The sequence below is a fragment of the Siphateles boraxobius genome, unplaced genomic scaffold, assembly GCF_051911475.1.
Source record: "Siphateles boraxobius isolate OS27281-9 unplaced genomic scaffold, OSU_SipBor_1 61, whole genome shotgun sequence".
Lineage (NCBI taxonomy): Eukaryota > Metazoa > Chordata > Actinopteri > Cypriniformes > Leuciscidae > Siphateles > Siphateles boraxobius.
Genome location: NW_027509188.1, coordinates 7,591,541 through 7,618,300, shown reverse-complemented (window position 1 = coordinate 7,618,300; position 26,760 = coordinate 7,591,541). Strand labels below are relative to the sequence as shown.

Below are 26,760 nucleotides of genomic sequence, written 5' to 3'. Positions count from 1 at the left end.
AAGGTTATCCATTTTTATCACTCATTCATTCAACTCATTGACAGAGTGCACTTTATTTTGTGACAAATTAATCCAAATACTTAATGAATCGTGTTAAAATGTTTTTTCCAATGAATCATCACTAAAATTTTCAAATAAAATTATTTTCTGTTGAAAACCAGATTTTTTCCACAAAAATCTCTTTTTTCCCCAAAAATAAGTCTGTAAAATGGGGGGGTCGTCTTATATTCAGGGTCGTCTTGTATTCGGGTATATACAGTGATAACTACAGTAAATTTATATTTATTTATATATTTATGTTAGTTTCTCTTTTAACTTTCGGTTCCATCTATTTTAACATTTAAAGTACCATATATGTTATAAATACCTGACAATCATGCCAATTAATAAGAAATACTGTTGATAAGAATGATAATAAATACTGTTGATAAGAATAAGATTGTTGTCATATTTTTTGAGAATGCAAGACACACACAAAAACATGCCTATCTTTATAATTCTAGTTTTGAATTCAACCCAAATACAAAATGTCACTTGCACTGCACTGCGAGATAGAGTGAAAGTCCAAAGCTTCAATACTGCTCAAAACCATTTTTTATTCATGATTAATATTGCATTGCATATAATGTGTGCTGGTCAATAGTCTAAAATAAAGAAACCCCTAGAAAACAGTAAATAAATAAAAAAACACTAACATCGGAACATTGTAGATTTAAGATAGGCTACTTAATTTATTATTCCAATATCCAAAAATGAAACTAACATTGCACATTTTAAACAGGACATGCATTAGCTGAATAAACGCTAGCCAATACAAACATATTTATAGAAAATAGTTGACAATGAATAGACAGGAGTCCAATAATAGCAAAGTGAATCACTTATTCTAAAAAGAATATCAAGTATAAGTTAGACTCCGACATATAATGAGGGCTGTGTTAAAAGTAAAACGTTCGTCATTTAACGAATTTTAAAAACACGGATGGATAATACAAAATGCTTTCTGACATTTTGCCAGAAAAAAACACAAGCAAGAATTTTTTTTTAACTTAGCTCGTCAATTTTCATTGTACAATTATCTTCTCTCTGTGTGCGCGCGTCAGTGTTTGTGTGAGAGAGAGCTTGCGCAGCAACTGATACAACGGTACTTTTTAATCCATAAGTAGCCTAACTAATGCGCTAGTTTTCATACAAATAAACATAATTAGGTACTTTAGTTATTATTAACACAATAAAGTAACACATGCAGGCTACGTTTTACTAAGAATGAATAAATAAACGCCTGTTTCTCCAGACTCGCGCTTATCAGTAATCCACAAATCAACTTTCATAATCACTAAGCCACAGCAATTTTAATTTTATTTAGATTTATTGTTCAGCATTACTTAAGCATTTTATAATTTGCATGGCTGAATGATGTTTTCCTCTTATCTGAGTGACCATGAATGACGGAGTATTTTAAGATAATCCATGCGATTGCGATCACTCCAATCACACGTGTGATAATGGAATCCAGATTAAAGCAGCACTATGTGGTTTTTGCGTTTTTTGCTCTCGGGTCCCCCTACAGTTGGGAAACATATATAGTCTTCTACTACTGTCGTAAAACCTGTCATAGTTACACCAGGGGATACACGTGTGCATTTGTTGACAAGCCGATACCGTCTTGAGTTCTCGCAAGTTCTCACGTCTTGGACAGACTGCCAGCGTTGCGTGTGAAATGTCTTCATCCCAGGTACATTGGCATATATTTCAGCATGTCATATGAATATAATTTCATGGGTTTTATTTTTTTTTCAAACGTCAAAAGATCGCGTAGCTCACGTTTACAAGCCAGCGTCATTATAGTAGCCTTTTGGCTACTGTTTTACATAACGGATATGCTAATTCAATTCAATGTTTGTGTGGTAGGTAATAGCCATATATCGTCAATATTATAATATCAAGCTACCATAGATGACTCTGCAAATTTGAAAATTGATTTGCATTATAGCCTGAGGCAAGACACTTTCACCGGAAAAATAAATAAACAAACATGACTATCAGCCTGCAGACATTAGGATAGTTATCCTGAAAAATTATTTATTATAACCATCGTAAACTAGCATGTTAGTGTTTAACGTTACTAGCTACCAGATTGATAATTCGCTACTCTACTAGCATTAACGTTACTTGATTCATGAAGATAAATGGAGAACCAGATAGATTCCGTAACATGGCCAGGCCATGTTATTCAGCCTTTTACATTTCGTGCGGTAGTCGGCTCCCTGACTCCCTGATTTATTTATAAATTTATAAACACTTTATAGATGACTGACTGCTGCGCTTGTGACAGGGTGCATGTTACTGAAAGAACAAGCATAGAGAGAGAGAGTGCCGGTCGCGCGCGCGCACACTCTCTCACCGTCTTCAAACTGTCTTGCTCTCCCTCCAATATTGAACCTCGTCCGGCCTTTTAATTTGTCACTCTCCCTTTTTCTTTTTTTAGTCTCCTCTGACAAAACCTTTGCCTTCTTCCTTTTAGTTGTTGCTTCGGTCATGACAACAACATACAGACGGGTATTAAACGCTAGTTGGGCTCTCACGTCAGAATTTGAGGAAGTTGGGGGTGGTGGGGGAAGTGACGTATGCCGTAATCGTAAATCGAATTTTGTAGTTTTTGTAGTTACTACCCGAAACCCGAAGTTACATAGTACCAGTGAAAGCGATATAGACACTGTCAGGCTATGGCAGACGTGTCATTCAACCTATTGTAAGTCGATGTACCATCTCAAGGGTCTTGGAAATATATTATGAAGGTTGAAAAACTACATAGTGCTGCTTTAAGTTAACTCAATACAATATTTCAACTTTCCACATCCACCCCAACCCGTTTACCTTTAGGAGTCAGGAGAACTGTGACTGCTGTACTGTCCTTGCTTATGAACTCAGTCAGACGGCATAAGGGGGATTAAGCGGGATTCTTTATTGCTGCCGATTTTCAGTCTCTTTTTAATGATAGGCCTTACGCACTGTTAATCATCCCCGCTTGCTATTTGGGGAATGAACCCAGCGCTATGATTGGTCGAACTCTTCTTCTTTTGCTGTTGCTTGATTTGAGGACTGCGCGTGAACACAGAGGCGCGTCACCAGGTTTTTGCGTAGTTTAGAATGACAAATCGTACCAGCGTACTTTGAGGTCAAAATGCGTATCCGCGTGCAGGTTGGCAGGTCTGCAATATGCATGATATTAAATTTTGTTTGAGGAATCACAGACACTAATAAACAGTCAAATGAGAAACAGTGATTTCACATATTATGACAACAAATGTCAGAATCTGCAGCTTTCTGTGATTCACTTACAAAGACACACTTGATCATCGGTTTCATCATAACAGATGTTTAAATCATCTTAATTACTTTATCACACCATTAAAGTCTCAGAATTTACACATTATAAGATGACACATATACATGAAAACAACTAAAGAAAGATGAAACACTCACCTCAAATAATATTTGTTAATCTTTCTTTTTCCTCCTCTCAACAGTTGTTGAACAGCAGCTCTGATATTTTTCACTTCTACCAGACGTGAGAATGAGAAGAATGACCGTCAGATATTAAACTCTGATCTGCTTTATTCAGTCATTTCACATTAATCTTTCATTCTCAGAAATGCTGCTGAACTTGATCAGAACTAGTTTTACTAGTTTGTGAAATGGTGCTTTGCATTCCAAACGTTTATGAAGTGCGTCAAGCCCAAAATATATATAGTGAATATATATAGTGTTGTGTAATGCTTAATTGGATAGTTATGTTTTCACGGTAAAAGGGGAATTTTCAAGATTGTTAAAAACAGCTTAATTTTCTGTTTGTAAATATGTGTGTCACGAATCTGGTCCATGCACTTCCGGTCAATCACCACCAGAGGTCACCAAATCACAGCATGGACTCTTGCACTTCACTACAATCCGCATCATTCATCGCATTGACGACTTACACAGCTGATTCCACTAATCACGGTCACACCTGAGAACTATCACACACTATCTCACACTCTTTATAAGCCTTGGACTTTCTCTCCCCGATGCCGAGTATTGTATTGCGTTTAGTGCTCCCCTAGTGTTAGCTACTCTACTGAGCCCATCCAGTGTTCATTGCCTTGCCTGTTTTCCTGTGTTCTGATTCTAGCCTGTGTTTCCTGGATTTACCCCTAGCCTAGCCCTTTGTAGTGATGGCGAGATGAAGCGTCATAAAGCATTGAAGCGTTCCATCCAATTGGTTCACTCATGTGCCGAAGCTTCATGGTGCTTCATCGAAGCCTCGATACGGGAGGACCCATTACTAGCCCTTTGGACTCTGTTAGCGCCTCGTTTGGATTTTGCTGGTTACCTGGATTATCTCTCTTTGCTTTGCCCCTGTTGGATGTTGTTTGCTGATCGTCGACCCACGCTTGCTCTAAGGATCACTCTTACCCCCTTTCCACCAAAAAAAACTGGTTTGGAACTGGTGTTGGTTCAAAGTTGGTTCGGAGTTGGTTCAACTTGCGAACCTTCTCAGAACCTGTTTGTTTTTCCACTGACTAGAGCGCCCAGCGAACGACGTCATTACATCACTGTGTACGTCGCCATACGTCTTAGCTAGAAACGCTTACAAGTATTTTACTTTGGGATTATCTCTAACTCGTGTACCAAGAAGGATTTAAAAACAATTGAAATATGTAAGTCTTTTAATCTTTTCCTTTGATGTGTAATCTTTTCTGATTAGTTATGTACCCCTGTCTTGTCTTTTTTTCTTTCCGTTTATTTGTTCTATTATGACTGTTTTCTTCTTTGCTTGCATAATGTTTTCAAAAAAAAAAAAATAGCTAGAAACGCTTGCGCCAACTTCAAACATAACAATTACAATGGCGGACTACTAGTACATTGTGTTTCTGCAACTGTTTCTCCTGGCTTTGCGGTCAGAAAAGATATTTAGAACACATCTAAACCCACCCCCAGCCCCCGACGTAAGCATGACGTGGTAAAAGAACGGTTCTAGTCCAGCAGAGATGGTGCCGCCTTGGAACCAGTTTTCCTGGCCTAGAACCGGTTCTTTGGCTGTCGAAACACAAAGAACTGGTTCGCGAGTAGGCACCGGCTCTGAACCGGCTCTCAAAATGCTTTAGTGGAAAAGGGGTATCTGTGTCATGCCTCTGCCATTCCTGTTTGCTGTATGTTGACCTTGCCTGTATACGACCATGTTTTGGAATAAAGCCCTGCAGAATCCGCACGTCTCTCGTCTTGTTCAGCCCGTAACAATGTGAGTTATTATTCATCCATTTTTTTTTAAAGGTTGTGGTTGTGTTTCTATATCGTTACGTGATGAAAAAAATACTGTGGCTCAATGTGTTTACTGTAGGGCAGGGGTCGGCAACAGGCAGCCTGCGGGCCAAAATTGGCCCGCCAGCAATATTTTCTCGCCCTCCGGATTATTTTGGAAGTCTGTTTTTTTTTTTTATCAGCCTATTTTTATTTGTATTACCTGATCAAAAATATTTGCACTAAATGCAGCACAAAACTCTTCCATTACTTGAGAAAAGCCGTAGCCGCGCACATACAAAGCCCTGTATACAAAATGACGTTTTGTCATGCTTCGCAGAGATGGTGCGCACATCAATAATAAAAGAAGTCAAGGAAAGTGCTGCTTTTAGTATACTTGTGGATGAGACTAAAGACAAAAAAAGAATGGAACCAATGTCTTTTGTTTTGAGATACTATTACAATGGTGAGATCCACGAAAGTTTTTTGGAGTTTGATGTAACAAAGAAGCTAGATGCGGAGAGCTTGACAGAAAAAATAATTCACCTCTTGTCAAGATATGTTCTAGAATATAAGAGTAACCTTGTTGGGCAGACTTATGACAGGGCTGCAGTCATGAGTGGCAAGCACAGCGGTGTGCAGGCCCGAATTAAGGAGGTAGCAAAGCAGGCTTTCTACGTTCACTGTAACGCACATTGCCTCAATCTGGTGCTTGTGAGAGCCGTGAGAGGGATCCTAGAGGCTGAATGCTTCTTTTCCTTATTAAAACAGCTGTGCATCTACATGTCTGGATCAGCAGTGCATCCCAAATGGTTACAGGTGCAACAGGACATGTACTCAGGTGCACCGAGAGAGCTGCCAGCGTTGAGTGACACACAGTGGACTTCCAGATATTATGTTATATTATCCGTAATTTGTGGGATAGGTTGCCAGCAGTTGTAACAGTGCTTGAGGATCTGAGTAATGAGAACAGTGGCGAGAGGTCAGTAGGTGCCAAAGGTCTTTTGCCTCAAATTGATTTCCAATTCATTGTATTTCTTGCCATATTTCAGAAACTTTGGGGAGATGCAAAATTACTATCAGACATGCTCCAGTCTTCCTCTCTTGATTTGGCCAAAGCAGTGGACTTTGTGGAGGTACTTATTAGTACTTTTGAATCTTACAAGAGTGAGCAGATGTTTGGTGATTTGTGGGACACTGTTTTGGAGCTCGCAAAGCAATGTGATGTCTTTATAGACACTGCTCCAAAACGTAAGAGAACACTAAGTTCACAGCTACAGGGATGCCATGTTCTGTCAACTGTTGGCAGCCGAGAAACAGGCAACAGTAAAGATTATTACAGGACAGGAATCTTTAACCTGGTTTTGGACCGGATGCTCAGTGAGCTCAGGAACCTGATTCTCCAATCAGAATTGTGACATAATGCATGGATACAAGCTTTAAATCCAAGTAGCAAAAGCTTCTGTGACAAAGATAGCCTTTTTGCATTTGCCAAATTGTATGGGTGTGACCTTGTCGACCTTGAGCATGAGCTCTACCAAATTAAAAGAGTTTTAGATCGTTAGTTAAAACAAGGGATGCAGAGAACACCAACAATTGTAGAACTGGCAGCTTTTATTGAACCGTACCAGAAGGTCTTTGATGTTTTCTCCAGGCTTTGCAAAATTGCACTGGGAATACCTGTCAGCACAGCTGCTTGTGAACGCAGTTTTTCCAGCTTGAAGCTTGTCAAAACACACCTGAGAACTACAATGGGAGAGGATAGGCTGAGTGATCTTGGGGTGTTGAGCATATGTAGCCATGGCGTCCCTTTGCCACACTAGTCCCGACTACGCCACCGGGGTTAGATACCCACAGAAATAACAGAAACCCAAGTTCAACAAACAGTAATTGGTAAAAGAACGAAGACGTGACCTTCAAGTTCAATAATTTTTATTGGCACTGGGTTATAAACCTCTGAATAAATGATCACTGTTAGTTGTGTTTCTTATAAAAGTAGCAATAAAACTTAATCAGCATAGACATTAGGTGGATTATTAAATGTCACAATCCACCAGTCTTACAATAGGAGTAACCAAGCCTGTGTGAAAATGGAGAAGAGTCATTGGCCACGGACCCGCCGCCCTAGGAGCACACACACACCACACGTGTACGATTGTCAAGATAAAATCACTTCTAAAAGCAAATCCAGTGCATAGTACAAACCACTCTACACTCCCAAATCAATATGCATGCAGTGCAGGAAATCTCACACCAGTTGCAGTGAAGGAAAGGCCCAAAAGACCCCAGAGGAAGTACTCCCACACAGGTTGGCTCCTAAGACACAAAGGAATATGAATTAACACTCCACTTTACATGTCATATTCAAACACAGCGGTTGGTCTAAACCAAACTCAAATAATACAATCAGTACACAAAAATAATGAACCACAAATTAAACAAAACCAGAAAATCAGTACATATATATATATAACCAAAACTTTAAGGTTATTGTAATGAAAATAAATCATAAACAAAACAGCAGGGCCTAGACGTCAGAAATCCACGTGCATAGGACTCCAGCAAAGGAGGACCTGCCAAATAAACACAAAACAAACCATAACTGTCTAAAATACAGATCCAAATAGACCTCTGCCACAAATTCCATGCAATGTCATTACACCTTCACTTTACAGAATTGTTAGATAATTCAATGATTATACATAAAATGTTTAACACCAAACCAAACCTAACAATCTAACACACACACACCTCTATCGTAATCAAAGAGCAAAACATAGACTGGTTGAATGATTCGTGGCTATGGATTAAACACGGCATCCAGCGCTCGGCACTAGCCCCATTAAATCACCCATGCGCTCACACTCTTGCATCAAGGACTTCCGCCCTGCGTTTAACATAAAATCAATAAATAAAAACATACCAACGTCTTTGTATTAGAACCAAAATGCTACACTCACAGCTCGCTATGGCACTTCAGGGTCACAACAACGGGAGGAGACGGAAAAGGTCAAAGCGTCAGGAAGTTATTCCGTCTACTCGCCGTCGCGCTATTTATAGCGTGAGATATATACACGCCCTGCCCCATACAGAATCCTTACTCACCCGGTCACACATACAACACAGGAGGGCAGCGTCTTTAAATTTAGATGAGTTTGTTGATCGATTTGCTAGTAATCATCACAACCGGAGAATACAGCTACTGTAAACTAACAGTTAAGTAACCAGCATCTGTTTATGTTATACCTGCCAGTTCTGGATCATAAACAGCCTTAACAACAAAGAGGCAAGCTAGTGATGTTGTTCATCTTACATCTTTTGTTTATCTTCTAGTTTTTCTGGCCTACCTACTGTAGAGTGTATTATGGGACCAAGCGGCAACCTCCCTGTCTCTCTCTTGAAACCAACACGGAAGTGAATTAAACTGCAATTCATCGCCTGGCCGCTTGAGGCTGGCAGCAAAAGTGAGTCAAATCTGTATCTCTCCCATGTTAAAATGCCCAACTTTACTACAGAAACAAAATGTTTACAGCCTGGTGTCTTAAGTTGTTTTGGTCTATACAGCTAATTTTGCCCACAACTGTGAGGGGGGGAATTTTTTTAGAACTCATCCGTTTAAATTATATTAAGCCTTATAATCAAGGGCGTGGCCACTTGAGTGACAGGTGGATTGCCGCTGCTGTTACTAGCCGCCTGTCTGCTCTCTGTTAGCCATAAGCCATCCAGATTCCAGCTGCTGAACTTGTCATCTCTGCCATGTCTTTTTTCAGGATTATTTCATACAATTTAATACACGCCTTATACCTTCGCCCACGCCGTTGGATTCCGTCATTGTCGAGTATCGAAAGACCAGCGTTTTTTCAGTCGTTTTCCTCTGTGAACATGCACTCATGGATGTCTGACACTTTCGTTGCTTTTTGCAGTTCAGATTTAAAAATGTCTAAGATATAGAGGCCACACTCGTTCTGCGGTACCGTTGATCTTACGGCACAGATAGTCTATAATATGCTTATGTAACTTTTTAGTGTTCAATAAAAAGTACCGTCAGTTTAAATCCTGCAGGTGTCAGTGCTTTCTCTTCACCCCCTAAATGAGCGCGGATTTCTAGTGCATTTACTTGAACTTTAGGTAATATCTATCAGAATTTAAAATGGACTGAATAAAGCTCTCTACGAACTTGACGTGCGATGCCGCGCTGACATGTATGCGCATGAATCACTGTCACACACACGCTCAGAGCAAATATTGTAAGTTACTGCATGAGAATAATAATGCATCACAATACACGTAGTCTCACGGTTAGTTATGTCTTTTAACTATTATAGTATTTCAAAGGGCAAAAACAGGAACTTTAACTATTGGCTTTAGGCCTAACATTACTTCTTCAAGTCAGCTGTCATTTTAGCGCGAGGCTAGTAGCATATTAGCTCCTTTTAGCCTGCTGAGCAAACTCGATCACGTCGGGCGTAGTTTCAGCATCCAGGCACCTTAACTCCACCCACGTCCCGCCTTTTTGCCCATTTTCGTTTATCCGGGAGTGACGCGCTTCCAAGATGGCGGCGGCCGACTCCGCCCCCTTTAGGCTTCAAAAACGCTGTTCAGAAACCTACGGGTGACGTCACGGACACTACGTCCATATTTTTTTACAGTCTATGTATGGGACATGAGTATTGCAATGTTATTACATGTCTGTTCTATTTAGACATCTTTTTATTTATTGACATTTAGACATATCTGCTCTCAGCTTCTCACACTGACACTCTCAGATATTTCTCAAGAATAACAAATAAGCAAACAAACAAAAAGACAATTATGTAAAATGACTTACATGGATCTACCTCCTCTCTCTCTCTCTCTCTCTCTCTCTCTCTCTCTCACACACACACACACACACACACACACAAAGAGTGCCCCTTCTAGACTTGGTTTGTCAGTGTTTCAGAGCTGTCTTTATTACTGCAACCCATAATCCACCAGTGCTGTGTTATCATTCTGCATCAATCTCTTTGATGCAGTATGCAAAATCGATATCACTATGCAGTAAGCTAGTGATAATGTTCATTGTTTGTGATACTGTTGTAGTCTACTACTGTTTGAAGTGATACTGTTCACTTTACATTGTACATATTATTGATATTTTTTTTCTCGCCTAGCTAGAGTGTATTATGGGGCATGAGCCTGCAATGTTATTAAATGCGTGTTCTATTTAGACATACTATCTGCTCTTATTTATTTGTGATGTAATGTTTTTTTTCTTTTCTCTCTCTCTCTCTTTAAATATGTTATATTATCACAAATAAATTGAATATTGCACTTAAAATGCTATGGTTTACCTACACAAATTATCGCCTAAAATGACAATTCATATTGTGTCTTTCTGTCATTTGCACTAAAAACATCCCCGTCTCATGTTAAGCCCCCCACATAATCATGACAGATCGCACTCGCACATTATCTAAGCACCCATCCCAATAACATGGATTATCAATAAGACATTATTAGTGTCCATAAGGAAGTTCAATGCCCTGACGAGCTACTCTGAGTGACGCGGTGCGTGAGATCTAAAATGGTAGTTTTTGAAAATCAAGTGCCACCCCAAATAAAAGACTGGCCCAAACTATATTAAATATATCAGCAAAATGTAATAAAAATAATTTTGAACCTTGTTTTTACCAATCGTCAGATTTGTCACTTCAAAATATATGCAAATTAGCACATATTTAATTAGATATAGCCTGATTACCATATTTAAACATCAAATTACAGATAACTTGCAATACATTTTTTTCTCCTATTCATGTGAGTAATCAACTGGTAAAGTTTCATGGTGATATCTGTAAGTTACATTCTTTATCCTATTCACCTGTCTCGCTTTAAATGAGAAAAGGATCAAATAGACATTACTGTTGTGATGTCTGTCTGTGTTCCCCTGTCCTTTCTTGTTCAGCAGTATTTAATTAGTAATTAGTCTTCCCAGGTGTTTCCGATTAACCACGCCCCCTTGTTATCTTGTTTAGCTTGTTTGCTCTTGTATTTAAGCCCTGTGCTTCCTCTTTCAACCCCTTCATAACAATTACAAAAAGTAGTTTTGAAAAGTAATATTCTATTTGACTCAAGATGGATTTTTTAAAATTGAATGTTTATTGTTTTTTAACAGGAATGACATAAAATAACACATTTCAAAATTATGATATTTTATTTTTTAAATTACTCAAGTTACATGTTAAACTGCAGTATTCATACATACACAAATGGAGACCAGATGCTAAAAGTGTCTACATTCCCTTGAGGCTAATTCTTTCAAATAAATAAGATCACATGCACTCGTGCTTTTCGGGACAAAATAGCACTCGTTTGATTATTGCTTAAATATATCATATGATATAAATATGAGAAAAAAACTCATACAGGGGCATTTTTGCCCTGATATCTTGAACTTTAGGGTGATTCTAACTGCATTCTTTAGGCTTCATGTTCGTCACCATCAACTGTATATAATGTAAGATGATCTACGTAGGTTTGAGGCGGAGCGGCTGCGTTACATCATTTTAATCACGTTATTTTCATGATTGTAGAAAAGCTTTCTTGTGTATAAAAAGACTAATTAATTTGTCAATATCAAAAATAATCTTTCTAGACTCACCAATTGTAATAAAAGATGCATTATTGTTTCTTTATTGGTGGAGGTTAAAATTCCATCATTTCACCAGCCAGTTCATCAAATGAAGAAATAAAATAGTAAATTTGCTACTGAGAATCAGATGATTCTGCTTTTTAGTTATATATTAACTTGTTTTTTGAATTTCCAGTGATTGTCATCAATTATTGCTTTAAATATGTTGATAAAAGGTACTTGCCAGATCTCTCACGGTCTCAGATCCACTCGATGCTTCCCACTTCACCACATACATGAAACAAGAAAGGAAAACAGGTGCAACTGGGTTTCAGGCTTAGTAATGAGATATATGGTGCGAAGAATGAGCCAGTCATCTAAACACACACAAAAACACAACAACTGAGTGTAACTGTAGTTCCGGGTAGATGACGCACAGCCGAAGTAACACGCCAGACTCGTATAGAACTGAATGAGCCGGTTTAACCAGTTTGCAGAGGAGTCTGAGGAGCGAGTTGACGATACTTGTGTAAGCCTGAGACAATTACTGGAAATATGCTTATGACTATTAAATTACTTATTTTAAAGTAATTTTTTAAAACAATTTTAAAGTAATTTTTTAAAACAAAGGAGTTTATAAAACTGGTTTATTCTTTATATATACTATAGTCAATAGAACATATCTGCGTTTGTGCATCAATATCTGTGTCAGGATCCTGTTATCTGTGTTATGTCTTGTCATGTCAAGACATGTCTTGTTATGTCATGTGTTTATGTTCATTTGTAGTTCTGTCCATGGTCTTTGCAGTTCTTTTGCTCTTTGTAATTAGTTCCAGGTGTTCCTGGTTATCATTGTGTCCGTTAGCTATTTGATCTTGGCTGTGTCCGAAATCACCTCCTATACCCTTAAATATGGCACTATTTGAGGGCACAGCCATTTATAGTGTGTCCGAAATCATAGTGGAAGATATTGAGGGCACTCATTCAATCCCAAAATGCACTTCAATAATGAGTGTACAACTGATGTACATTTACCGGCTAGAGAATACCCATAATGCACTGTGAGAGTTGCTCGTCGAATGAATTCCCGTGTCTGACCAGAAGATGGAGCCTGAAGCTGAATCATCCATTTTCCAACCCGCAATGTGGCTACAGTGGAATATCATACAGGTATAAATTCTTTTTCAATTGATTATTAAATTATGACGTTTCCATGGCAGAGTTCAAGATAAATCTTTTCATTAATACTGGAGCTGCCAGTTGGCTATGTTTTAATTAATTGTTAAACAACAAGCACAAACTATGCAAAATCGGCAACCCTTCCGTTACTCAAGTGTCCGGATTCACTCTCTCGTTTTCATTCATTCCTTCAAGTGAATTATATTTGTGGAGTAATGTAGGGAATAGTGAATGAGGGTATAGGGGGCGATTTCGAACACAGCTCTTGTGTCTAGCCTTACCTTTTGTTAGAGATGGGGAGGAACTAAGCTTTCAATTGAACTAATTGCTACGCAAAATGACTCGCTGTTTTAAGCGTTCAAAACCCCACACGCCGGTGACCCCTCCTGGTAAGAACAGTGTAAATGCAACAAAGATTCCAGCTAAACATGCATAAAAACAGCTTTTACAAATGCATTACAAATGTTTTATTGAAAGTATAATCTAATAAATTAAATTTTACTAATCATCTAATATCATTAAAAATTAAGTGTCTGCATAATATGTGTTATTTTTTTTTTTGTTCTATGGATGGCTCAGCTAAACAGGCCAATAAGAGATTATTAACTACTTTTATTCCTTTTCATGTCTAATTAAAGCATCTACAAATTTATAAAACAGAGATCAGGTACAAACCATAGACCCTGGGGGCGATCCCGCATGATTCATTGGTTAACAGAGATCACGTTAACAGAGAACACTTTCAAAATGAAGTTGAAATTCTAATCAAAGCAATTAACATTGCCACTGTTTTTCAATGTTTATGTAAGGGATAATGCAGTGGCGTAACTTTGCTTTGAAAAGTGGAGGGGACACCACACAACTCGTTTTGCTATTTGTTTATTTAATAACCGAATTTACTTGGGGATTGAGTTCAGAGTCGGAAATACACTTAATTTTCACTTTGATGTAGGCCTACACACATGCATGTATCAGATTCACAAATATGTCTATAAGCATCCGAATAAGCAAAACGTAACATTCACAACACATCTTGATTAGCCTAATAAATATATCAAAATACGCAAGATCAGTGAACTTGGGGACTGTTCGTTTTTTTATTTAAGGGGCTACCGGAGGAGTTTTGTAGGAGATCTGTAGTCATAAAAGACTTGACCCTCCCCTTTGCCTGTTCGCCAGTAGGCTAATAAATGTTTCTATGTCCCTCCAAAATGATTGTGAAAAAAGGCGACCCTCCCTGATAATTTATTGATTACATTTGCGCTTGGCAAAGATGTTCAGATAGCCATTGTTGTTGTTTTTACAACCATGACAAACGACTAAACTCCTCTTTTCTCATCTTAGTACGGCTGTAACGATAGACCAAACCTACAATTCGGTTCGTATCACGATTTTTGATTTGAAAAAAAAAAGCATGTTTTCGGTGCTGAAGCAGTGGTGACGCCTCATGTAACTTGGCGCTGCCAATAAAATATCTAAAAGCTGCCACAAAGAACCAGCAAAAGTAATGATTATGAATATGTCAAATATAGCAAGGAGACATTTTACTTGTTTATTAATAAAACTTGTTTATTAATAAACAAGTGTTTTCTGTGTCAGTGTGTCGGCTGCAAAGATGAAGTTGACGATGCTGACTCGCGATCTTCACAGTAGTGAACGCGCCAGAGAGAAATGCACATTTCATGGATTAAATAAGCAGAGAGCACTCTGTTTTCTTTCGTTTTGAATTGTTCTGTTTACAAGTAGGCCTAGATATTTCAAGATTTCTACATATTTCTCAGGTCTGTGAGAGGCAAGTACATTAGCCTATAGGCTACGCAGAGTTTCGGTTCATTTATGAGATAAGATTCCAGTTCACGCGCCGGCGCCTCTGTGATATTTTATTTAACATTTATTTAAGGAGGGTCCCATTGAGATTAAGAACCTCTTTTGCAAGGGTGACCTGGCCAAGACAGGCAGCAGTACAAACACATAGGTACAGACAAATAACGCAGAAGCGCTAACATGTCATATAATCATTTACAATAATGTTTACAGTTTAAGAGCATTTAGCCTACGTATTAAGACATCTGCCTCTAAATCTTACATTTTTGAATCTAAAAGCATTTAGCCAGATTAACTCAATGAGTTTCAAGTCCTTTTGCAAAGTATTTCATGCTTAAGGTGGAGAATACAGAAATGCCTTCTTTCCCATTTCCATGCGGTCCTTGATGATCTATTTTCTACTATAGGCCTATTTACTTCTTACTTATTAAATCCAAGCAAATTGGTTGATGAAACATTGATTAAAATTAAGATACAATTAATAAAAAACGAAATTCACTTTAAAGAAAGGCTTTGTGCTTTCTGTTTGAGGTCTCTGTGAAAGTTTTGAATTCGCTTTCAGAGCGGTCATGTCCGTAACGGAGAACTGTCACGTCCGTAACATTTTTTTCCTCATAAATGTGAACACGAAAAATAAAATACAAATAATATTTTATGTTCTATGGAGGCCAACCATTCTTCATCCGGTTAGTATTAGGCTACTTTTGTTTTGCGTAGTGTAATTCATAGAATTACATCAATTTTTTGTGTCATGTCTGGTGTCTTTCCCTCATATTAAATATAAAACGCATGTGTAGACTTATATTTTTCTAAAGTCTTGACTCCTTTATTAAGGGAGTATGGATATATAAACAGACGTTTCAGTATTAAACGCATTTTCTGAGAATTTATATTTCAAGTTTTGACTGCAAATATCACGTCCATAACGCTGGAATTGCCCAATTTTAAAGAATTTATCCTCAACTAGTTTTTTTTTTTTTTGGTGTAGGTCTACATATTTTATTATGCTAACTTCAAATAATACTAATGATAATTTATAAATAGCTCTACGTCTTACACATCACACTCCACTGTTATGGTGGCAATTTCAGTAGATTTACTCACTAACATTGTTGTGGAAACACAATAAGAATGGAAACTAAAATATGGTAGTATCGCGCCACAGCGCACATTCCATCAGCTGCAGTTCTGGTGCCTCAGTCCCAATACTGTAAAACTCGACGTACATTCACATCACATGTTAATGCAGCGGTAATTACACGCAGGAAACTGTTATTCGCAATCACAACAGATATTCATCATTGAGAGGACGTTGAAAAGCTTCTGACCCGCCGGAAAAAAATTGTTAAATTAATGAATTCGATTATGAAGGATGCGATTTGTAGATTGTGTGTTTCCTTTAATATATACCTTCCGCAATCTATTTTTCAATTACTTTTAAAAAGTGGTGGGGACAATATCGAGCCTGGCAAAAAGTGGTGGGGACATGTCCCACCCGTCCCACCCGTAAGTTACGCCCCTGGGATAATGTATATACAGTCGGTGGTTCTCTCAAAATAACCCCCGAAAGGGTGATGAGGACCCAGATGCGAAGCGGAGGTAAATATTTAAATTCACTTCATTTGTATGTATTAAACTGCACATTTCCAGTTTTTAGTTCGGTCAGCTGAAGCATCTCCTTCTGTGGACTTTGCTTTGGTTGCACTTAAAACACAATTATTAGAACTATTATAAATATGTTTGCGGTTGAATCTCATGCTGAGGCTGAGTTTATAAATATCTGAAAGTGGACACTTACTGCCTGCTTTGCTGGTGTCAGGAGGATTTGATGAGAGTATATTGCTCCATTTCTCAGTCAAGTCACCTTTATTTATATAGCGCTTTTAACAATATGGACTGTTTCAAAGCAGCTTTACAGTGATAATAGGAAATTAAAGTAACAGAGATCGTTTTGGCTTTACAGCAGCTCTAGAATAAAGTTATTATCCATCTAAAGTTAATTTTGATTGATTCACTTCGTCACAACGATCATTAATTATTAACTTAGGAGCCGCTAACACGACACCGTTCTAACAGAAAATTCTTTAATGCGATCTGGCCGCTCATTTGCATAAAACAGTGCCTGATGGCTCTGAGAATTTTTTTTCCGCTTCCGCGTAGTCACGTGAATCGGAATTATCCCAACAAAGTTTTATCAGTACAGAGGTAAAGGGAAGGAGGCCTTCACAAGGGAGAGACTAGTGACGCTTCAGGACTGCGTTGTCGTTGTGTCCAGGCGCAGATCCGGATGTGATCCTTCATCAGATCCGGATACTGCCTGGATCCGGCGGACTGCGGTAAACCTCAGGCTAAACAGAGACAAATATTAGCGTAGACGCCATCCTCCTTATGATGTACAAAGTACATCAGGATTTATGGAAAGTGTTCCCAGTTCTGGCTTATCTAAACTATGCAGCCTAACATTGAATTATAGAAGTCTATAATGTGTTATGTGTATGCTAAGCCAAAGAGATGTGTTTTTAGTCTAGATTTGAACTGACAGACTGTGTCTGCTTCCCAGACAATGTTAGGAAGATTGTTCCAAAGTTTTGGTGCTAAATAGGAAAAGGATCTACCGCCAGCAGTCGATTTAGATATTCTAGGTATTATCAACTGGTCGGAATTTTGAGATCGCAATAGACGTGAAGGACTATAATGCGTTGAGAGCTCACTCAAGTACTGGGAGCTAAACCATTTAGAGCTTTGTAAGTAATCAGCAATATTTTAAAATTTATACAATGTTTAATAGGGAACCAATGCAGTGTTGACAGAACTGGGCTAATATGGTCGTACTTCCTGGTTCTGGTAAGAACTCTAGCGGCTGCGTTTTGAACTAGCTGTAGTTTTTTTATTAAGCGTGCAGGGCAACCACCCAGTAGAGCATTACAATAATCTAGCCTTGATGTCATGAACGCATGAACTAGTTGTTCCGCATTTGTCAATGAGAGCATATGACGTAATTTAGATATATTTTTAAGATGGAAAAATGCGGTTTTACAGACACTAGTGTAAAGACTCTGGGGCGGATCTAATCCGTGGGGAATATGCATATCATAATTAATAATTGGTAATTAATAATTATTCATGCATGTTTGGATTAGATCAGTCTTACATGTTAATAAAACTCCCGATAAGGGATGATATGTCATTTTACCTGCATGCATGTCTGTGTATCCTTGCACTTAACCACAAGTTGATTGCAATTAACTACACGGACCACGTCTTACAAAACAGGCTAAATTAATTAGCTCAATTGTCAGACTAATATTTGTGGGAATCCACAATATCATCTTACTTTATAGGATTTCAGGAAAAGCAATTCTGTGGCCACAAGGATTGGGTTTCCTGCCCTATAAACACATACTCTTTAAAGTATCTTTAATTTGTAAGCTTGTTGCTATAAGATCTTTTGACACTTAAGGGACTTGAAAATGAGCAAAAAGGCAGTACATCAATCAAATGAATATAATGAATTTAATAAGGCAGAACTACTTATGTATTTACTACGGTTACATGGGATATATGTATTTACAAACATAATAAACAACAAAAAACGATAAGGCATCGATGAACGAGAAATGCATAGAGTGTGGACAATGGAAACACGTGTGAGAGGGGAAGAGAGAGAGAGAGAGAGAGAGAGAGAGAGAGAGCATTGGCAACATTCACCCTGACAGTCCCCTGTCTGTAACAACACGAAAACATCATCTTAATGCTTCTTAGAAGCTCTATAAAGAGATATACTTAAGTTTCTGGGTCTCTCTGTGTCACGGCATTCCTGCGCGTGCGTGAGCGGAGTCCTTTAGGAAGCGTCACTGGGCGCTGCTTGGCGCGCGTGTTGAACGGAGTTTCCAAGTCTTTGGGTAACATTACCAAAGGAAAATAGTTCGGCTAAGTTTGTTTCACTTTGTGGAAGTGAACAGAGTCGACTACGGAAAACAAAACTTTGACTAACAAAGAAAAGAAATAAAGATCTCTACGGGGAAATCACGCTGAGTTAACGTCACATCTTTGCATGGCTGGTGAAGAAGCGTGTGTGCGTCTCTCGCCACGTGGTCACGTGCGCGTGTTTCTCCTTCAAAACGAGCGCGCACTCGTTTAAAGGTCCCTTGTAGATGGATTTGCTGAAGAGACATGTCACGCGGTGTTCTTTTCACACGTCGATTGGAATTAAACACGGAGACTTATCTAAGACTGAAAAACACAAACTAGACTAGAAACAAATAAAAGAAAGGCGAAGAGTTACATTATGACAAGAGGGTAAGAGAGGGATAAACTGGTATTCAGTCTTTTTGAAGACCTGACGTTTCCGCCTTCTTTTGGAAGAGGGTCCAATCAGGAGCTGTCCCTTTGGAGGGAGATTTTATGACCCTTTGTGTTATAACCAGGCATTTAAATCTCTAGTTTCATTGGGTGTTTAAGAGAAGAATCTTCACAATTCTTATAATACTAATGTGTCACAAAGTTTAGCAAAATGTAATGTCAATTAACAAATGGGGAATGAAGATTGGAGTTTATGGAGACCAAACTTGCCACAAATGGATTTGGTTAAACATTAGTTGGCAAAGTTTAAAACATTATCGCATTAGAGTTGTCGAGAAACATAGACCAAACCACAAAAAGGCAACTCATGAAATAGGGAACTTAGATACATTGTTCATACAATTCTCAAGTGGATATATAATAGCATATATATATATATGAATACAGGATTAATTTCTCCTCCTTGGTTAGAATTCAGAGAGAGCCACAGTTCTGTGAACATTCCTTTGGGTCGTAAACGCTGTTATCTAAGAACACCAGTGATGTTAGTTTTGGTCTCTTTTCACTCCAAAGATGGAAAACATAGTAAACTATATTTTACTGGATATTACTGTACGTATTCTGATTGATCACACCGAAAGCATTCTGGAGGTGTCCAGAACTATGTGTACAAGTTATGGGAATAGACAGTTATATTTGAAATGCATAATGAAGGTATTTATAATTCACTTTAAGCTACGATAAAATCATAGTCATTCCAATGTGACATGGGCAAATGGACACACATAAAAACACATCGAATATATCTGGTTAAATGTCTAAAAAGAGAAGTTTCTTTCTCTTTAGAATCACCTTTTTTGGGACATTCCAGTCAGTCATAAAAATGTTTCGTAACTGGACACCATGCTCTGTCCTGAGCGGGCTTCACTTGTGGGGGATGCGTGTGTGGTTGTGTGTGTGTGTGTGTGTATGTTAATTTACATCCAGGCTTTTTGGGCCTGAAGGCAATGGGATTTTAGCTAGGATGTATTTAGTTATTCAGATTCACCCCTCGCCCAGTCCTTACAGTGAGGATATTAGAGAAAGGTTCTTGTGTGTGTGTGTTTGAATGTGCTCTGGTCTCCATTCTGGCTTGGCTCTGAGGAGATAACATCTTTGAGGCCTGACCCCCCCTGCTGTGTGTCGTACACAAGTTCCTTCTCGTTGGAAAGGGGAGACTTGGTTTTTACTCAGTTCGCCATGAAAGTGTCAATGAACGCCATTAGGGGCAGACTCTGTGGTGCCCAACCTGAGTTATGAACCAGAGTCAGAGAGGTTAAAAGCATTCTTACATGTATAAGTGCATGAGTCGTCCTGACACAGTCCAGATACCCTACACTAGACACGTGACTTTCAAATGAAAGATTGGTATCAAAGAGCACACCCAGGTTCCTAACTGACGACGAAGACTTAACAGAGCAGCAATCAAGTGTTAAACAGTATTCTAGGTTATTACGTGTGGAAGTTTTTTGTCCAATAATTAGAATCTCTGTTTTTTCAGAATTTAGTAGTAGGAAATTACTAGTCATCCAATTTTTTTATATCAACTATGCATTCCGATAATTTTGTGAATTGGTGAGTTTCGTTAGGTTTGGAAGAAATATAGAGCTGAGTATCATCAGCATAACATTGAAAGCTAATTCCATGTTTCCTAATGATATCTCCTAAAGGTAGCATGTACAGAGTGAAAAGCAGCGGTCCGAGAACTGAGCCTTGTGGTACGCCATACTGAACTTGTGATCGATAAGACATCTCTTCATTTACTGCTACAAACTGATAGCGGTCAGATAAATATGATTTAAACCATGCTAATGCAATTCCACTAATGCCAACATAGTTTTTTAGTCTATTTAAGAGAATGTTGTGGTCAACGGTGTCAAATGCAGAACTAAGATCAAGTAACACTAATAGAGAGATACAACCACGATCGGATGATAAGAGCAAATCATTTGTAACTCTGAGAGCTGTCTCAGTACTATGATACGGTCTAAATCCTAACTGAAAATTCTCACAGATACCAATAATAGGGAGCCAATGCAGTGTTGAGTGTAATATGGTCATTCTTCCGGATTCTGGTAAGAACTCTAGCGGCTGACCAGCTGTAGTTTATGTATTAAGCGTGCAGGGCAGCCACCCAGTAGAGCATTACAATAATCTAGCCTTCATGTCATGAACGCATTAACTAATTATTCTGCATTTGTCATTGAGAGCATATGACGTTATTTAGATATATTTTTAGATGGAAAAATGCAGGTTTATAAATACTATTCATGTGACTTTCAAATGAAAGATTGGCATCAAAGAGCACACCCAGGTTCCTAACCGACGACGAGGACTTGACAGAGCAGTCTTCAAGTGTTAGACTGTATTCTAGGTTATTACGTGAGGAATTTTTTTGTCCAATAATTACAATCTCTGTTTTTTCAGAATTAAGTAGTAGGAAATTACTAGTCATCCAATTTTTTATCAGCTATGCATTCCGTTAATTTTGTGGATTGGTAAGTTTCGTCAGGGCGTGAAGAAATATAGAGCTGAGTATCGTCAGCATAACAGTGAAAACTAATGCCATGCTTCCTAATGATATCTCTTAACGGTAGCATGTACAGAGTGAACAGCAAAGGTACTGAGTACTGAGCCTTGTGGTACGTCATACTGAACTTTTGATCGATAAGACATCTCTTCATTTACTGCTACAAACTGATAACGGTCATAAGTATGATTTAAACCATGCTAGTGCAATTCCACTAATGCCAACATAATTTTCGAGTCTATTTAAAAGAATGTTGTGGTCAATAGCGTCAAATGCAGCACTAAGATCAAGTAACACTAATAGAGAGATACAACCACGATTGGATAAGAGCAAATCATTTGTGACTCTGAGAGCTGTCTCAGTACTATGATACGGTCTAAATCCTAACTGAAAATTCTCACAGATACCATTTCTTTCTAAAAAGGAACATAGTTGTGAGGATACTGCCTTTTCTAGTATCTTTGATAGAAAAGGTATATTCAAGATCGGCCTGTAGTTGACTAATTCTGTAGGATCAAGTTGCGTTTTTTTAACAAGTGGTTTAATCATAGCCAGCTTAAAAGTTTTTGGTACGTATCCTAGTGACAAAGATGAATTAATGATATTGAGAAGAGGATATATGACCCTGGAAGCATCTCTTTCAATAGTTTAGTCGGTATAGGGTCTAACATACATGTTGTCGATTTAGATGATTTAACGATATTAGAAAATCCTTCCTCTCCTATAGCAATGAATGAATCAAATTTCTCGTCAGTGAGACTACAATGCACTGCCTGATGCGATACTGTAGAAGACGGTTGCATAGTTATAATTTTTTTCCTGATATTATCAATCTTATAAGTGAAGAAGGTCATAAAGTCATTACTGCTGTGCTGCTTGCAAACTTTTGGGCTTGAAACTTTGTTTTTCGTCAGTTTAGCAACTGTTTAGAATAAATACCTAGGGTTTTGTTTATTTTCTTCTAATAGGGTTGAAATATAAGCAGATCTAGCAGTTTTTAATGCCTCTCTGTATGCAATTGAGCCCTCTTTCCATGGAATGTGAAATACCTCTAGTTTTGTTTTCTTCCAGTTTTGCTCTTTTTTTTCTTTTCTGGCTGCTCTCTTTAGGGCCTGAGTTTGCTCGTTGTACCATGGCGTTAGACTATTTTCTTTAATCTCCTTTAAGCGCAACGGTGTCTAAAGTTCTGGAATAGAGAGAGTTAAACGTTTCTGTCGCAAAATTTAGTTCCTCTAAGCTATCTGGGATGCTGAGATGATGAAACGGATCAGGAAGATTATTAATAAAGCAATTTTTAGTGGCAGAAGTGATAGGTCTAACATATTTGTAACACGGAGTCGGCTTTGCAGCCTTGGCTAAATGAAGTTAACACAAGACTCGATAATGATCTGAGATATCATCGCTCTGCTGCAGAATTTCAACAGCATCAACATTGTTTCCATGTGATAATATTAGATCTAGACAGGGCCGTCGCCAGAACAAACCAAATGGGGGGGGGGGCATTTAATTTTCATAGGGGTGCACACTTTTTTTAATGATCTGAGACAGACAAAAACAACAACCCATATTAGGCTATAACTAAAATAGACCAAAATAGTCTTTTGTTCAATTATTCAAATAAAATACTTCACCGTATGATCTCAACGTCTCTGTTTATTTTCTCTTAACATTTCCACATTTAGCTAGTAGCCTATATTTTTTGTTAATCTGCATTGTTCGTCACATACACAACACAGTGCCATCTAGTGGCTTTCTTGAGTAACAGGCACAATCAACGTAATGTATATCATTACAAGTCCAACCTAAAACTACACCAAAACCAATTTGATTTATGACTCTATACTTTATAAACATGAGTCAGAAAAACGCTTCTGGTTTCTACCAACAACACAACAATAATAAAAGCAATGCATAACATACTGCAATAAAAATTTAGCAATGTAGCAGGCAAGCATTGTAATCACAATTGATTAAAATAGTTGAAGGCAGCGGGTGTCTGAGTGAAATCACAGAAGAACTTTATCTTTCCATTCATGTTGACACTTGCGTGTGAGATCCTTCTCAAATGCCAGCTGAATGAGCTGGGCCTTGCGTGTGTGGCGCATAGAACGTCTGTGGTCGGTGAATACATTCCTCAAAACTGAATGAATTTTCACACATTGCGGTCGAAGCACCAAGCGTCAATCTGTCTTCAACGCTGTCAGTACACTTGGCATTGCTTCTAGTGTTTTGTGGTACTTTGAAAGGAGATTTTGTGTTGTCAATTTCGCGTTTCCTTTGTTTATTTGTGTAGAAATAAACTGTTTACTAACAATACATTCTGTCTCAACGATGGTTGATTTTGTTAATGACATGATGTGCTGAAGTAACTTCAGATTCAAAAATTGATCGCTCTCTTGGTTCAAAGCAATCAGCGATTGCGCATGCTGTGTGTTGCGCTCACGGAAGCGATGGTTGATTTCTCCAAGAAGTGTGTCAAGTGCACTGTAATAAAGCCTTCGTAGCTCTGGTTTGCATTGTCCTTTTGTCCTGTTGTTTCTTCAACGAAATACTGGTGTAAATTCTTATTTACTGCGCCTCCCGTTTTGAAGGTGCGGAAGTAACATCCAAATCGGTGACCGCATCCCACAGCTCTGTGAACTTGGCCTCACAGCGGAGTTCACTCATACACTTAGTGGCACTCGCGACCAGTTCCAACCCAGTCAACAGGTCCATGTCCTCACTTTGTAAAAGCTTGTTAGGGCCATCCAGCAACATCAACACTGTCTTTACAAAGTGTGCGATGAAAATAAACGCAGGCTGAGAAATTTCCCTCAAAAGCCCAATGGCCTCCATCCTCACCTCAGCACCATATGTGCGCTCTGCGTCGATCTCCGAAAGCAAAGAAATGATCTCCTAGTAAGACTTAATGATTGCAGATACTGCTGATAAATGTCCTGTCCATCTCTAATCAAGAAGTCGCTTTAATCGCTCACCTTTGTACTGCGCCGAAATAGTAGGCTTCCGAAAGAATCTGTACAGGATACATCAAAAAAATCGGTGACTGCTTTCTCTGCTGTCAAAGTGTTCACAGCCACCAGGTGCAGCTGATGGTTCATGCAATGAACATATGGGATTTCTTGGCCCAGCTTTTCTTGGAGTAGTTTCTGCACACCACCATTCTTTCAAGCCATAACAGAAGCTCCATCATACATATTGACTTAAAATTTGTGACGTTTTCAGTCCGGCTTTTGCCAGTTCTTCCATAATTTTGTTTGTCAGTGTGTTGGCATCACCGGCATCTGCTGTAGCTATTGTGAGAAGACGTTCTGTTGTTTCATGTAATGCAGTCACGAAGCGAATTACTAGATATGTTCTCACATCCATTGGCGTCCCGTGTCCCATCCACTTTAATAGTATACCACAAATCGCCCACCTCTTGGACAATGGCATCAGTCATGACGTTACTCATAATGGCGATCAGTTCATTTTGCATATCCGGACTTGTGTAGCTTGCATTACGGGGGATGTGTTTTATTATATCAGAAAATGTAGGGTTTTTCTAAACAGTATAATTCAACAGGGAGAGAAAAAGACCACTACCATCCTCTGCCATGTCATCAAACGCACCACAGCTCCCTCTGAAAGGTAACTGATTTTCAGTGAGAAATCACACAAGATCAATGAGAGCAGACACGTAATAATGATTTCTGCTTAGCCCTTCCACTATCCATGCGCATCTGGTGTTCTTTCCATCTTGCCAGACATGTCAAATGTTCTTTTGAACTTGCTTGTTTATGGAATCCCTTGTCTTTTTCAGTGGCATGTTTCCAGTCCCGGTACCCTTTAACTGTGAAAGTCGAGTCTACTACGGCGTATTTATTTGTGAGTTTTATAATTCTTTGTGAAACTCTTTACATTTATTTGTGGATCTTAATCTATTTATTTGTGAATTTGATATATTTTTGTGAATCTCTTTACATTTATTTGTGGATCATAATCTATTTATTTGGAATAATTCAACAATTCTACCCCCATACCTAGGTACTACAGCTGATTACTCTAATTAGAGGCTCAGCTGTGGCTTGTAAGCTGCCTTTATCTAGCTGGCGTGTGCACTGTGTGCTATTGGTTCGTCACTCTTGTTTGTTCTCTCACCTAGTTCCTGTTGGAGTCTCCTTGCGGTTTTGCCTCCTTGTCTTGCTTCCAGGCATTACGGAATTCAGGTCGCCTGCCTGCAACCTGTGGCGTTTTGAGTGTTGTTCCCCGTTTGCCTCTAATAAACTGTCTTTTACTTGCACTTGGATCTTGGGACTCGTTATTGTGACATATAGTCTGTAATATCATATCATTAACAATAAGTGCTTTTGAAGTAAGGGATCAAATATTCAGAAACCCAAGCTTTATCATTTGTTCATTTGTATTATTTCTGTTTTTTATTTGTTGAATATCAATTAAATGTTTACCTTTACAGGTCCTTCTCAAAAAATTAGCATATTGTTATAAAGTTCATTATTTTCCATAATGTAATGATAAAAATTTAACTTTCATATATTTTAGATTCATTGCACACCAACTGAAATATTTCAGGTCTTTTATTGTTTTAATACTGATGATTTTGGCATACAGCTCATGAAAACCCAAAATTCCTATCTCAAAAAGTTAGCATATCATGAAAAGGGTCTCTAAACGAGCTATTAACCTAATCATCGGAATCAACTAATTAACTCTAAACACCTGCAAAAGATTCCTGAGGCTTTTACAAACTCCCAGCCTGTTTCATTACTCAAAACCGCAATCATGGGTAAAACCGCAAACCTGACTGCTGTCCAGAAGGCCGCAAACCTGACTGCTGTCCAGCAGGCCATGATTGACACCCTCAAGCAAGAGGGTAAGACACTGAAAGAAATTTCTGAACAAATAGGCTGTTCCCAGAGTGCTGTATCAAGGCACCTCAGTGGGAAGTCTGTGGGGAGGAAAAAGGTGTGGCAAAAAACGCTGCACAACGAGAAGA

At 38.5% G+C, this 26,760-nt stretch overlaps 1 protein-coding gene across 2 annotated transcripts in view; it reads right to left on the bottom strand.

Moving 5' to 3' along the window:
- LOC143718360 (membrane-spanning 4-domains subfamily A member 4A-like) overlaps positions 1 to 12,309 on the bottom strand; it is a 35,671-nt gene extending 23,362 nt beyond the window's left edge. The window contains exons 1-2 of one of the 2 annotated variants that reach the window (XM_077209462.1): positions 12,138 to 12,309; positions 3,487 to 3,562 (exon numbers count right to left, since the gene is read on the bottom strand). The gene's annotated coding sequence lies outside the window, so the exon portion shown is untranslated. The remainder of the gene's footprint in view (positions 1 to 3,486; positions 3,563 to 12,137) is intronic. The other variant, XM_077209461.1, reaches the window with a different exon arrangement.
- Positions 12,310 to 26,760: the final 14,451 nt, after the last annotated feature.